The sequence below is a fragment of the Procambarus clarkii genome, chromosome 9 (genome assembly GCF_040958095.1).
Source record: "Procambarus clarkii isolate CNS0578487 chromosome 9, FALCON_Pclarkii_2.0, whole genome shotgun sequence".
NCBI lineage: Eukaryota > Metazoa > Arthropoda > Malacostraca > Decapoda > Cambaridae > Procambarus > Procambarus clarkii.
In genome coordinates, this window is record NC_091158.1 from 42,188,804 (window position 1) to 42,201,995 (window position 13,192).

Sequence of the window (13,192 nt, forward strand, 5' to 3'; positions counted from 1 at the left end):
AAGCTACCCATTTCAATATGTATGAGGTCAATTTTTTTTATTGGAGTTAAAATTAACGTAGATATATGACCGAACCTAACCAACCCTACCTAACCTAACCTAACCTATCTTTATAGGTTAGGTTAGGTTAGGTAGCAGAAAAATTAGGTTAGGTTAGGTTAGGTAGGTTAGGTAGTCGAAAAAACATTAAATCATGAAAACTTGGCTTATTAGGCAAATCGGGCCTTGCATAGTAGGCTGAGAAGTGCGTTCTGGCTACTAGGTACGACATATATATATATATATATATATATATATATATATATATATATATATATATATATATATATATATATATATATATATATATATATATATAAATATATATATATATATATATATATATATAAATATATATATATATATATATATATATATATATATATATATATATATATATATATATATATATATATATATATATATATATATATATATATATATAACTGAAAACTCACACCCCAGAAGTGACTCGAACCCATACTCCCAGGAGCCAAGCAACTGGTATGTACAAGACGCCAAGTTATTCGAAACGTTATGTTTTTTAAAGTAAAGATTCTGATACAAGATGTTCAGTATATCCCTGGTTTTCCTATTCATCTATATATATATATATATATATATATATATATATATATATATATATATATATATATATATATATATATATATATATATATATATATATATATATATATATATATATATATATATATATATATATACATGTATATATATATTTAGGTTAGGTTAGTTTAGGCTAGGAAATAGGATACGTTTGTAGCAATAGAAATAGTTAAAAAAAATATGAAAAATGAATAAAGTATAAATAAATTATAAATTATTTAAAAACAATAAAAAAATAAAATGAAAAAAAATAGCTGGAATTTTAGGTAACGTTTCTTATCACCGAATGCCTCTGTTCACCTAGCAGTAAATAGGTATCCGGGAGTTGGTTAGGTTAGGTAAGCTTAGTTTTGGCTAGGAAATGATGAGTGAGGTAGGGATGATGATAATGAGTAGTGAGGTAGTGATGATGTTAGTGAGTAGTGAGGTAGTGATGATGATGGTGAGTAGTGATGATCATGAATAGTGTGGTAATGATAATGGTGAGTAGTGGGGTAGTGATGATGATGGTGAGAAGTGATGATAGTGAGTAGTATGGTACTGATGATGATGGTGAGCAGTGAGGTAGTGATTATGATGGTGAGTAGTGTGGTAGTGATGATGATGGTGTGTAGTGAGGTGATGATGCTGAGTAGTGAAGTAGTGGTGATGATGATGAGTAGTGAGGTAGTGATGATGATGGTGAGTAGTGAGGAAGTGATGATGATGGTGAGTAGAGAAGTAGTGATGATGATGGTGAGTAGTGTGGTAGTGATGATGGTGAGTAGTGTGGTAGTGATGATGGTGAGTAGTGTGGTAGTGATGTTGAGTAGTGAGGTAGTGATGATGGTGAGTAGTGTGGTAGTGATGGCGATGGTGAGTAGTGTGGTAGTGATGATTATGGTGAGTAGTGTGGTAGTGATGATGGTGAGTAGTTATGGTAATGATGATGATGACGAATAGTGATGATGATGGTGAGTAGTGTGGTAGTGATGATCGTGAGTAGTGTGGTAGTGATGATGATGGTGAGTAGTGATGATGTTTATGAGTAGTGTGGTAGTTATGATGATGGTGAGTAGTGAGGTAATGATGATGATGATGACTAGAGAGGTAGTGATGATGATGGTGAGATAGTGATGATGATGGTGAGTAGTGAGGTAGTGATGAGTAGTAGGGATGACAACGCACAGAACATTTTTTTTTGGGGGGGGGGGGAAATCACGCGTGTGAGTCAGGGTTTTGAGGTCTAAAATCACGCGTGTGAGTCGGGGTTTTCAGGTTCCAATATCCCGCGTGTGAGTCAGGGTTTTCAGGTCCAATATCCCGCATATAGCTTCGTGTTCTTCAGGTAAATTTTGTCAGTCATAGATTTGGAATTCTTATAATGAAATAATGTCATACAAGTTTGTTAAGAGTTCTTATGGGTAAAATTCAAGTCACTGATGTGGAATTAAGGAAATTCTTATGATGAAATAATGTCATACGAGTTTGTTAAAAGTTCTTATGATGAAAATAATGTCTTACGAGTTTGTTAAGACTTCATATGAGAGAATTTTTTCAGAGTTCCTACCAATAATAAACAGATATTTAGGTTGTATATGTTTAAGTTGGATTCTTACTTAGAAACTAGTATATTGCTATATAACTAAATCATTTTCCTGCCCCCTCCTCCCTGCATCTCCTGCTCATAGATCACACCCCTCCCTCCCCCTTACCTCGTAATCTCTCGCCGCACCTGTGTTTACTTTAGACCGTCAGCCAGACGCCACATGCAGGTCACCTCTTTAATCTTAATCTTATCTTCTCCATAATATCTGGACCTTCCCTCCCTCTCTCTCTCTCCTTCATATTGTTCATTCATAGTTCCTTTTCATTAAACTACTCAGTTTTACATATATGAACAAAGTCAGGGTCTAGCTCAAGTTCCCGCCTTAGGTTTACTAACACATCTTCTATAGTATCCAATCATTTTCTTCGAGATGTAAAACACAGCTATTTCAAACGTATTAAAATACAATAATTTTGTTATCGAGCTCCAGCTCATGTTCCCCCGCCTTAGTCCTCTGTCATATATTGAATACTAACAGTTCAACATATAATGATTACTAAAAGTCCAATCCCTCTAAAATTTAAAAAAATAATCATATTTCAAACGTAGTTCAATACAGTAATTTAGTTACCAAGCTCCAGCTCTTGTCCTCCACCTTAGTTCACTCGCACATCTTCGTTATTAACCCATTGTTTTTCATGAAATTTTAAAACAGCCATACTTCTGTGTAAGTACAGATAACACATTTACCGAACTCTAGCTCTCGTCCCCACCTTAGTTCTCTCTCGTATCTTTGGTAATACCTATTCAAATTCCCCGAAATTTCTACCCGCTGTATTTCATTCACGGTAAATATGACGAAGTCAGTTACTGAGCTCCAGCTCTCATCCCTTACCTTACTTTTCTCTCGTTTCTTCCGTAATATCCTATCAAATTCCCTGAAATTTATACCCTCTATATTTCAGACATAGTAAATAGGACCCAAACAATTATCAAACTCTAGCTCTTGTCCCCCAGCTTATTTCATTTGTACAAGATCGTTAGTAACAGACCAATTTTCCCGAAATTTAAATCAGACATACTTCAAAGTTAGTAAACAGGATTAAGTCAGTTACTGTGCTCCAGCTCTCGTCCCCACCTTAGTTCTCTCTCGTATCTTTGTAAATAACCCATCAATTTCCCTAAAATTTTTACCCTCTGTATTTCAGACATAGTAAATATGATATAAACAATTATAAAACTCTAGCTCTTGTCCTCTGTCCAAGTTCACTCCTGTAAATTCATTACTATCAGTCCAAATCCCCCTGAGATTTAAACACCCAACTACATTTTCAGACATAGTAAATAAAAAGCCAGTTCAGTTATCAAGTTTCAACTCTTGTCCCCCAGCTTAGTTCATTTTGTACAAGTTCTTTATTTCCAACTAAATCACCTGAGATTTAGGACCACCTTATTTCTAACGTAGTAAAATTAATCAGGGCATTAGCTAATCTCCATTTCCTCTGTCTTAGATCATCAAACATAAATATATCCAATCAAAGTCCCTCTCCAGCCTAAGTCTTTATCAGAGTAATCACCTTACCCTTTCTCATCCCCAACGTATCCAAACCTTCAATAATCATACTGTATTTGCTTATTTTCTCTATATTCAGCTGTGTTCTTCACATTTTTCCCCTGTTATCTGTGTTCGCTACACGTTCTACAAATGTTCACAGCAAGCTCAGTTCAAATTTTTTCACCTGTTTTTCTCATTTTTTCTGTTTTCTAACATTTTCCTCGTATGTTCATTATGTTTTTGTCATGTACATCATATGTTCTCTGTATAACTTTTATACACAATATTCATGTTCTCAATGTTCTTAGCTTGTTCTTCACATGTTCAGTGTTCATTTTTTGTATTCCCTATGTTCCTTATCATGCCTTCATATTCTCTATAAGTTCATATTCCCTGCATGTTCACTCTATTCATCAAATTTTTCTTACATGTGTTCTTTGCCATGTTTTGTGTGTTCACCGTATGTTCACTGTGTTCATTCCCTTACTTAACCTCAATTTTTTATGTTTTTTGTTTCTGTAAACCAATTTGTTTCTTCCATTCACTAACTAGTTCTTTGTCAAATGTTAACATCGGCAATACAGTTCCCTCAACAATTTTAGTCACCCAGTTTTATTTGCAAAACTATGTCAACGTAATTCTTCTCTGAACTACACTGCTCAAACCTACGTAACCTATCCTCTCCACCCAATGTTACTTAGTTAACGTAATGTTCCTAAACCTAACTTTACCTATCATACCTTACCTTACCTATTTTACCTAACTTACCTAACTTAACCAAACTTATCCTGCTTAACCTAACTTACCAACCTTACCTAACTTACCTAACTTATCCTAACCTAACTTACCTAACCTAACCTAACTTACATAACTTAACCTAACCTGCCTAACCTAATTTACCTTGTCTTACCTATCTTACCTAACTTACCTAACTTAACCTAATCTGCTTAACCTAACTTACCTTACCTTACCTATCTTACCTAACTTACCTAACTTAACCTAACTTATCTTGCTTAACCTAACTTACCTACCTTACCTAACTTAACCTAACCTAACTTACCTAACCTAACCTAACTTAACCTTCTTAACCTAACTTACATAATTTAACCTAACCTGCTTAACCTAACTTACCTTACCTTACCTATCTTACCTAACTTAACCTAACTTATCCTGCTTAACCTAACTTACCTTATTTGGGTAAAAATATACAATGGAGAAACAAAACTACATCTGAAAGGTTATGAAAAAGATAGTATATTCAACAAATACGTCAAAACACAATAAACTACATCTGAAAGGTTAGGTTAAAGGGTTGGGGAATAAGACCATATGATAGAACCTACTAAATACACTAAGATTACAAGAGGTTACGTTAAGGGGTGTGGGAATAAGAATAAATGATAACAAACATAATAAATACAACTTATGAGCAACTTGATGAACTTTAACAAATAACCCTTGATCTGCAAAAAATGACCATTTGAGAAATTAGCCCTTGAAACGAGTAAATTCCCATATATAACAAAAATCCTTTGAAATGGGTAAACACCCAATCTTAAGCAAATAACACTTGAAATGCAAAAATGTCCATTTGAGAAAATTACCCCTTGAAATGAGTAAATGAATATGAGACAATGATTGACAAAACACAAAAGACAAGCAGGAATAATTATGTAAGTTAGATCATGTCTGGTTGGACTAGATAAGTTAGGATACATCAGTTTGGGAATGTAAGATTAAGTTAGGTAAAGCAAGTTAGGTTAGGTTAAGATAGGTAAGATAAGTTACGTAAGTTAGGTTAGGTTAAGTTAGGTAATTTAGGTAAGTTAGGTTAAGCAGGATAAGTTAGGTTAAGTTAGGTAAGATAGGTAAGGTAAGATAAGTTAGGTTATGCAGGTTAAGATAGGTAAGGTAAGGTAAGTTAAGTTAGGGTAGGTAAAGTTAGGTTAAGCAGGTTAAGTTAGGTTATGTAGGTAAGCTAGGTTAAGCAGGATAAGTTAGGTAAGAGAGGTAAGGTAAGTTAGGTGAGGTTAGGTTAAGTTATGTAAGTTAGGTTAAGCAGGTTAAGTTAGGTTAAGTTAGGTAAGGTAGGCAAGTTTGGTTAAGCAGGATAAGTTAGGTTAAGTTAGGTAAGTTAGGTAAGATAGGTAAGGTAAGTTAGGTTAAGCAGGTTAGGTTAAGTTATGTAAGTTAGGTTAGGTTAGGTAAGTTAGGTTAGGTTAAGCTAGGTAAGGTAGGTAAGTTAGGTTAAGCAAGATAAGTTAGGTTAAGTTAGGTAAGATAGGTAAGGTAAGGTAAGTTAGGTATGATAGGTAAAGTTAGGTTTATGAACGTTACGTTAACTAAGTAACATTGGGTGGAGAGGATAGGTTACGTAGGTTTGAGCAGTGTAGTTCAGAGAAACAGTTTTAGGGTAAAGTGACTAAGAAAATATATTTTAACAGAAGTGCAGGTTTGGTATGAAAAGCTGAACTAGTTACATTTTGGAGAGAAATTTTATGACTGAAGATGTCTTAAAGAATAATATGATGGAAGAAGGAGAGTTTCTTTGATGAACGAAGGTGTCTTAGAGAACCACTTTTGGAGAACGAAGACGAATTAGAGATAACTTTGATGACTCTGAGAATAACTTTGATCAACGAAGATGGATTGGAAAGTTTCTCTAATGAACGAAGGTGACTTAGAGATTAACTTTTATGATTTAGAGAACATCTTTGATGTCTTAGAGAACAACATTAATGTCTTAGAGAACAACTTTGATGAGCAAGATTAACTTTAGATGTCTCTGAGAATAACTTTTATAACAGAAATTAACTTTAATGAACAAATGTGAGTTAGAGAATATCTTTTGATGACTCCGAGAATAACTTTGATGAACAAAGATGTTTTGGGAAGTTTCTCTGAAGAACGAAGGTGACTCTGAGAATAACTTTTGTTAGCTCTTAGAATAACTTTGATGACTTTGAGAATGTCTTTGAAAACATGAGTAGTATTTTGTTAGCTCAGAGAGTAACTCTTTGATGACATAGAGAATAACTTTTTATGTCTTTGAAAAGAACATTGATGGCTTAGAGAGAATATCTTTGATGAACGGAAAGTTACTTAAAGAATAACATTTCATGACTGAGAATAACTTTTATGAACGAAGATGTCTGAGATTAACTTTGTTAGCTCAGAATAACTTTTGTGGACATGAGAATATCTTTGGATAACTCTGAGAATAACTTTGATGTCTTTGAAACAACTTTGACGTACGAGAGTGAGTTAGAGATTACCTTTGTTAACTCTGAGATTAACTTTGATGAACGAGAAAATACTTTTTGATGACATCGAGAATAATTTTGATAGCTCTGAGAATAACTTTTATGCCTCTGCGATTAACTTTAATGAACGAAGATGTCTTAGAATGTTTCTCTGACGAACGAAAGGTTACTTAGAGAATAACTTTTATTTCTGAGAATAACTTTCATGTCTCTGTGAATAACTTTTATGTCTCTGAGAATAGCTTTTATGCCTCTGATAATAACTTTGATGTCTTAAAGGATGTCTTTGATGTCTCAAAGGATGTCTTTGAGTGCAACTTTGATGTCTTTGAGTAAGTCCTTGATGTATTGAAGAGTGTCTTTAATTTCTAGAAGAGTAACTTTGGTGTTACGGAGAGCACCTTTTACTATTTTTCTTACTTAATGACATATAATTTTAGTTAGGAACAATAATGAATATGACTATTTTAGCGAAGTGAAAGGTTACTTTAGTCAAGAACAGTGTTGGAAAGAGGCAACACATGACTATTTTTCAGATGAGAGAAGTGATATTTCAGTTAAGAAATGACAGGGAAACATGATGAAGTAACTATTTTTTAGTTAGGCAAAAAAGAAACCCATGATGAGGGAGACTATTTTTGTGCTCCCCAAAGTATAAATGTCAGTTAAGAACAGCGATGAAAGATATCTTTGACTATATTTTCTTACTTGACAAACATAATTTTAGTTAGGAACAATGATGAATATGACTTTTTCTTTTGATTGATGGATAATTTTAGTTATGAAATGACAATGAAACATGAAGAACACGGTTATTTTCTGATGACTAGGGAACAAGTTTAGTTAAGAAATGATGAAAGTTATTATTTTTTAGTTGATTGATGATGGATAAAGTTAGTTATGAACAGTGTTGGAAAGATTCCTTTGACTATTTTTTGGTTGATTGGATAATAAGTTTAGTTGAGAAATGACGAAAGTGACTATGTTTTAGTTGATTGACGAAAGATTTTTAGTTAAGGAACGTTACAAGAAAGGTTTGTCTTTGTAAATTTGGAACTGAATGAAGTGTACATTTGTTTAAGAACAGGGTTGGTAGAACTATTAAGTTGACTACAAGAATTACTTTGACATAGTTTTGCAAATAAAACTGGGTGACTAAAATTGTTGAGGGAACTGTATTGCCGATGTTAACATTTGACAAAGAACTAGTTAGTGAATGGAAGAAACAAATTGGTTTAAAGAAACAAAGAACATAAAAAATTGAGGTTAAGTAAGGGAATAAACACAGTGAACATATGGTGAACACAGAAAACATGGCAAAGAACACATGTAAGAAAAAGTTGATGAATAGAGTGAATATGAAGGGAATATGAACTTATAGAGAATATGAAGACATGATAAGGAACATAGGGAATACAAAGAATGAACACTGAACATGTGAAGATCAAGCTAAGAACATTGAGAACATGAATATTGTGTATAAAAGTTATACAGAGAACATATGATGTACATGAAAAACATGACAAAAACATAATGAACATACGGGGAAAATGGTAGAAAACAGAAAAAATGAGAAAAACAGGTGAAAAAATTTGAACTGAGCTTGATGTGAACATTTGTAGAACGTGGAGTGAACACAGATAACAGGGGGAAAATGTGAAGAACACAGCTGAATATAGAGAAAATAAGCAAATACAGTATGATTATTGAAGGTTTGGATACGTTGGGGATGAAAAAGGGTAAGGTGATTACTCTGATAAAGAGTTAGGCTGGAGAGGGACTTTGATTGGATATATTTATGTTTGATGATCTAAGACAGAGGAAATGGAGCTTGGCTAATGCCCTGATTAATTTTACTACGTTAGAAATAAGGTGAACTAAAATCTCAGGTGATTTAATTGGAAATAAAGAACTTGTACAAAATGAACTAAGCTGGGGGACAAGAGTTGAAACTTGATAACTGAACTGGCTTTTTATTTACTATGTCTGAAAATGTAGTTGGGTGTTTAAATCTCAGGGGGATTTGGACTGATAGTAATGAATTTACAGGAGTGAATTTGGACAGAGGACAAGAGCTAGAGTTTTATAATTGTTTATATCATATTTACTATGTCTGAAATACAGAGGGTAAAAATTTTAGGGAAATTGATGGGTTATTTACAAAGATACGAGAGAGAACTAAGGTGGAGACGAGAGCTGGAGCAAAGTAACTGACTTGATCTTATTTACTAACTTTGAAGTATGTCTGCTTTAAATTTCGGGAAAATTGGTCTTTTACTAACGATCTTGTACAAATGAACTAAGCTGGGGGACAAGAGCTAGAGTTTGATAATTGTTTGGGTCCTATTTACTATGTCTGAAATACAGAGGGTATAAATTTCAGGGAATTTGATAGGATATTACGGAAGAAACGAGAGAGAAGTAAGGTGGGGGATGAGAGCTGGAGGTCAGTAACTGACTTGATCATATTTACCGTGACTGAAATACAGCGGGTAGAAATTTCGGGGAATTTGAATAGGTATTACCGAAGATACGAGAGAGAACTAAGGTGGGGACGAGAGGTAGAGTTCAGTAAATGTGTTATCTTTACTTACACAGTTAGAAGTATAGCTGTTTTAAATTTCATGAAAAATAATGGGTTAATAACGAAGATGTGCGAGGGAACTAAGGTGGAGGACAAGAGCTGGAGCTTGGTAACTAAATTACTGTATTGAACTACGTTTGAAATATGATTATTTTTTTTAAATTTTAGAGGGATTGGACTGTTAGTAATCATTATATATTGAACTGTTAGTATTCAATATACGACAGAGGACTAAGGTGGGGGAACATGAGCTGGAGCTCGATAACAAAATTATTGTATTTTAATACGTTTGAAATAGCTGTGTTTTACATCTCGAAGAAAATGATTGGATACTTAAGAAGATGTATTAGTAAACCTAAGGCAGGAACGTGAGCTAGACCCTGACTTTGTTTATATATGTAAAACTGACTAGTTTAATGAAAAGGAACTATGAATGAACAATATGAAGGAGAGAGAGAGAGAGAGAGAGAGAGGGTGGAGGGATGGTCCAGATATTACGGAGAAGATAAGATTAAGATTAAAGAGGTGACCTGCATGTGTCGTCTGGCTGACGGTCTAAAGTAAACACAGGTGCGGCGAGAGATTGCGAGGTAAGGGGGAGGGAGGGGTGTGATGTATGAGCAGGAGATGCAGGGGGGAAGGGGCAGGAAAATGATTTAGTTATATAGCAATATACTAGTTTCTAAGTAAGAATCCAACTTAAACATATACAGCCTAAATATCTGTTTATTATCGGTAGGAACTCTGAAAAAATTCTCCCATATGAACTCTTAACAAACTCGTAAGATATTATTTTCATCATAAGAACTTTTAACAAACTCGTATGACATTATTTCATCATAAAATTTCCTTAATTCCTCATCAGTGACTTGAATTTTACCCATAAGAACTCTTAACAAACTCGCATGACATTATTTCATTATAAGAATTCCAAATCTATGACTAACAAAATTTACCTGAAAACCCTGGCTCATAAACACGATTTTGAATTTCTCCCATAAGAACTCTTAACAAACTTCTAAAGTCTTGGATATTATTTTCATCATAAGAACTTTTAACAACTTCTAAAATCTGTGACTGACAAAATTTACCTGAAAAACACGAAGCCATATGCGGGATATTGGACCTGAAAACCCTGACTCACACGCGGGATATTGGAACCTGAAAACACTGACTCACATGCGTGATTTTAGACCTCAAAACCCTGACTCACACGTGTGATTTCCCCCCCCCCCCAAAAAAAAAAAAAATGTTCTGTGCATTGTCATCCCTACTACTGTGATGATGTTAGTGAGTAGTGAAGTATATATATATATATATATATATATATATATATATATATATATATATATATATATAGGTAAGGTTAGATTAGGTTAGGTTAGGTTTAATTAGGTTAGATTAGTTTAGGCTAAGAAATAGGCTATTTTTGTTGAAATAGAAATAGGGCAGTAATTGTTGGTAGCGTGTCTTATCACCGAATGCCTCTGTTCAGCTAGCAGTAAATAGGTATCCAGGAGTTAGTTAGGTTAGGTTAGATTAGGTTAGGTTAGTTTTGGCTAGGAATTAGGCTAAGCTAGGTTAGGTTAGGTTACGTTCGGTTAGTTTAGGCTAGTTGAGTCTCGTCGTGGACGTGGTGGTGAGAAGACGTGTTTTGATTCGCTCTGCTACTGGCGTCTGGTGGGTGTAAGTGTTTGTCGTCGCTGTTGGCCGGCGTGTTCACGGATGGGCGGATAACGTCACGCTGGGGGTAGTATATGTGCCATCATGGGCTCCTACACACCTCCACTAAAGCAGAAGGAGTCCATAGGACTCAAGTTTAGTTGTCATGCTGATCCCGACCTTGTATCCACCACGATCTTCGATGTGTTACAGATCAAGCAGGAAGAAATATTTGGTTACCAACCACTGCCAGGGAACAGAGTGGTGTTGAAATTTGAAAACAATGTGGCGTTTTCAGAGTTTCTTAAGAAGTATGATGATGTCACTATAAGTTTACCTAATGGGAAAGGATAAGTACAAGTGATTAATTTGAGCAAAAAGTTTACATACGTTTCTGTGAGGGATGCGCCATTTGAAATGTTGAATAGAACTATTATACACATACTGGAACAATATGGGAAAGTGGACAATGTTCGTTTTAATAAATATACCTATGGCCCAGGGAAAGGGTGTTTTAATGGAACACAAACAGTAAAGATGGAACTTCACCGTAATATTCCTTCATCAATGTCAGTAGCAGGTCATTATATTAAATTTATATACAATGGTCAAATGCAAACTTATTTTAAGTGTAGGCGTACTGGTCACATGGCTGCTGCCTGCCAGGTGGAAGCATCAAAACGGATCAACATTTTTCATGAACATGACTTTCCGCCATTAATAGAGGATAGTGTATCAGGAAATAAACTCAATGTTGTAAATACTGTAGTTCCAGGTGAGGTAGATGAAGTAACCCACAACTCTGTAAGTGAAACGTCTGTGGGAGTGACTCCCAGTGCGAATGAGGCCGGTGAAGGTAACTTAGATCAGGACGATAAACGTAATGCAGACAAGGAGGGTGCAGATGACACTGCTCAGAACGATAATGGTAATGCAGACAAGGAGGGTGCAGACGACACTGCTCAGGACGCTTTACCGGCTGTTGGTCACCCTGGTGAGGGTGAGGTAAGTCTGGACACTATACATGTGGACGCCCATAACATAGGCGCTGAAGCTGCAAAGAGCTGCGAGGCTGGCGGTGGTGCTGACCTTGGTGAGGTGACGATGGAACAAATAATTGGTTGTCAACTGGATGTAGAGGATGACACCATGGAGGATAGTGATGTAGAAATGTCTGTGCAGAGGGCAACTCCACCCTCTTCAGTAAGGTATGATAGAAAGGGTAGGGGTAGTGTGAAGGCTGGGGGTGTGAAGGCTATGGGTGTGAAGGCTGGTTCTGTAGCCAGTCATGTGAAGAAACGAAAAAAATTTACTCGGAGTATTGATCTGGATTGTATGAAGGACTACGCCGCTAAATTAAAAGTCTGAAAAAATTGAGCAGGTTGTTGCCGTTGAAGTTCACCGTGACCAAGGCCACGAAGAGTCACCGAAACGTAGCGAGGGCACAGTACAACCGGTAAGTGAGGATCATGGTAAAGAGAACAGTGATAAGACATGGTGGGATCTTGTGGAACATGAACAGAATCGAGACGCGAGTGCAAATATTAAACTTAGATTTCGAAAAGGGAAAGATGACACTAAGATAGTGTCAAGTGAGATAATGTTGGATAACGAGTAATTTTGGTTTCTCTCAAAATTACATTCGGGAAGCCTATTAATTTTAATTGTGCTACTTTGAACATTAATAGGCTCAATTGTAGAAATAAACAGTTGCAGCTGTTATCATTGTTTAAATATCATAATTTGGATGTACTTTTAGTGCAAGAACACAATGTACAAGATGTTAAGAAACTTGATGTGCTGCTTGATATCTTTGAAATATTGATAAATCCAACGACCTTGTTGAAAGGTGGTACGATGATATTGATTGCTAAGCGAGCCCACATCAAGGTTCTTAATACGGAAATGGATGATAATGGTAATGTTTTATATGC

The 13,192-nt window shown here is 35.1% G+C and overlaps 1 long non-coding RNA gene across 2 annotated transcripts in view; it reads left to right on the forward strand.

The window, feature by feature from the left end:
• Positions 1–13,192, forward strand: part of LOC138362960 (uncharacterized) — a 79,700-nt gene that overhangs the window by 56,038 nt on the left and 10,470 nt on the right. The window lies entirely within an intron of this gene.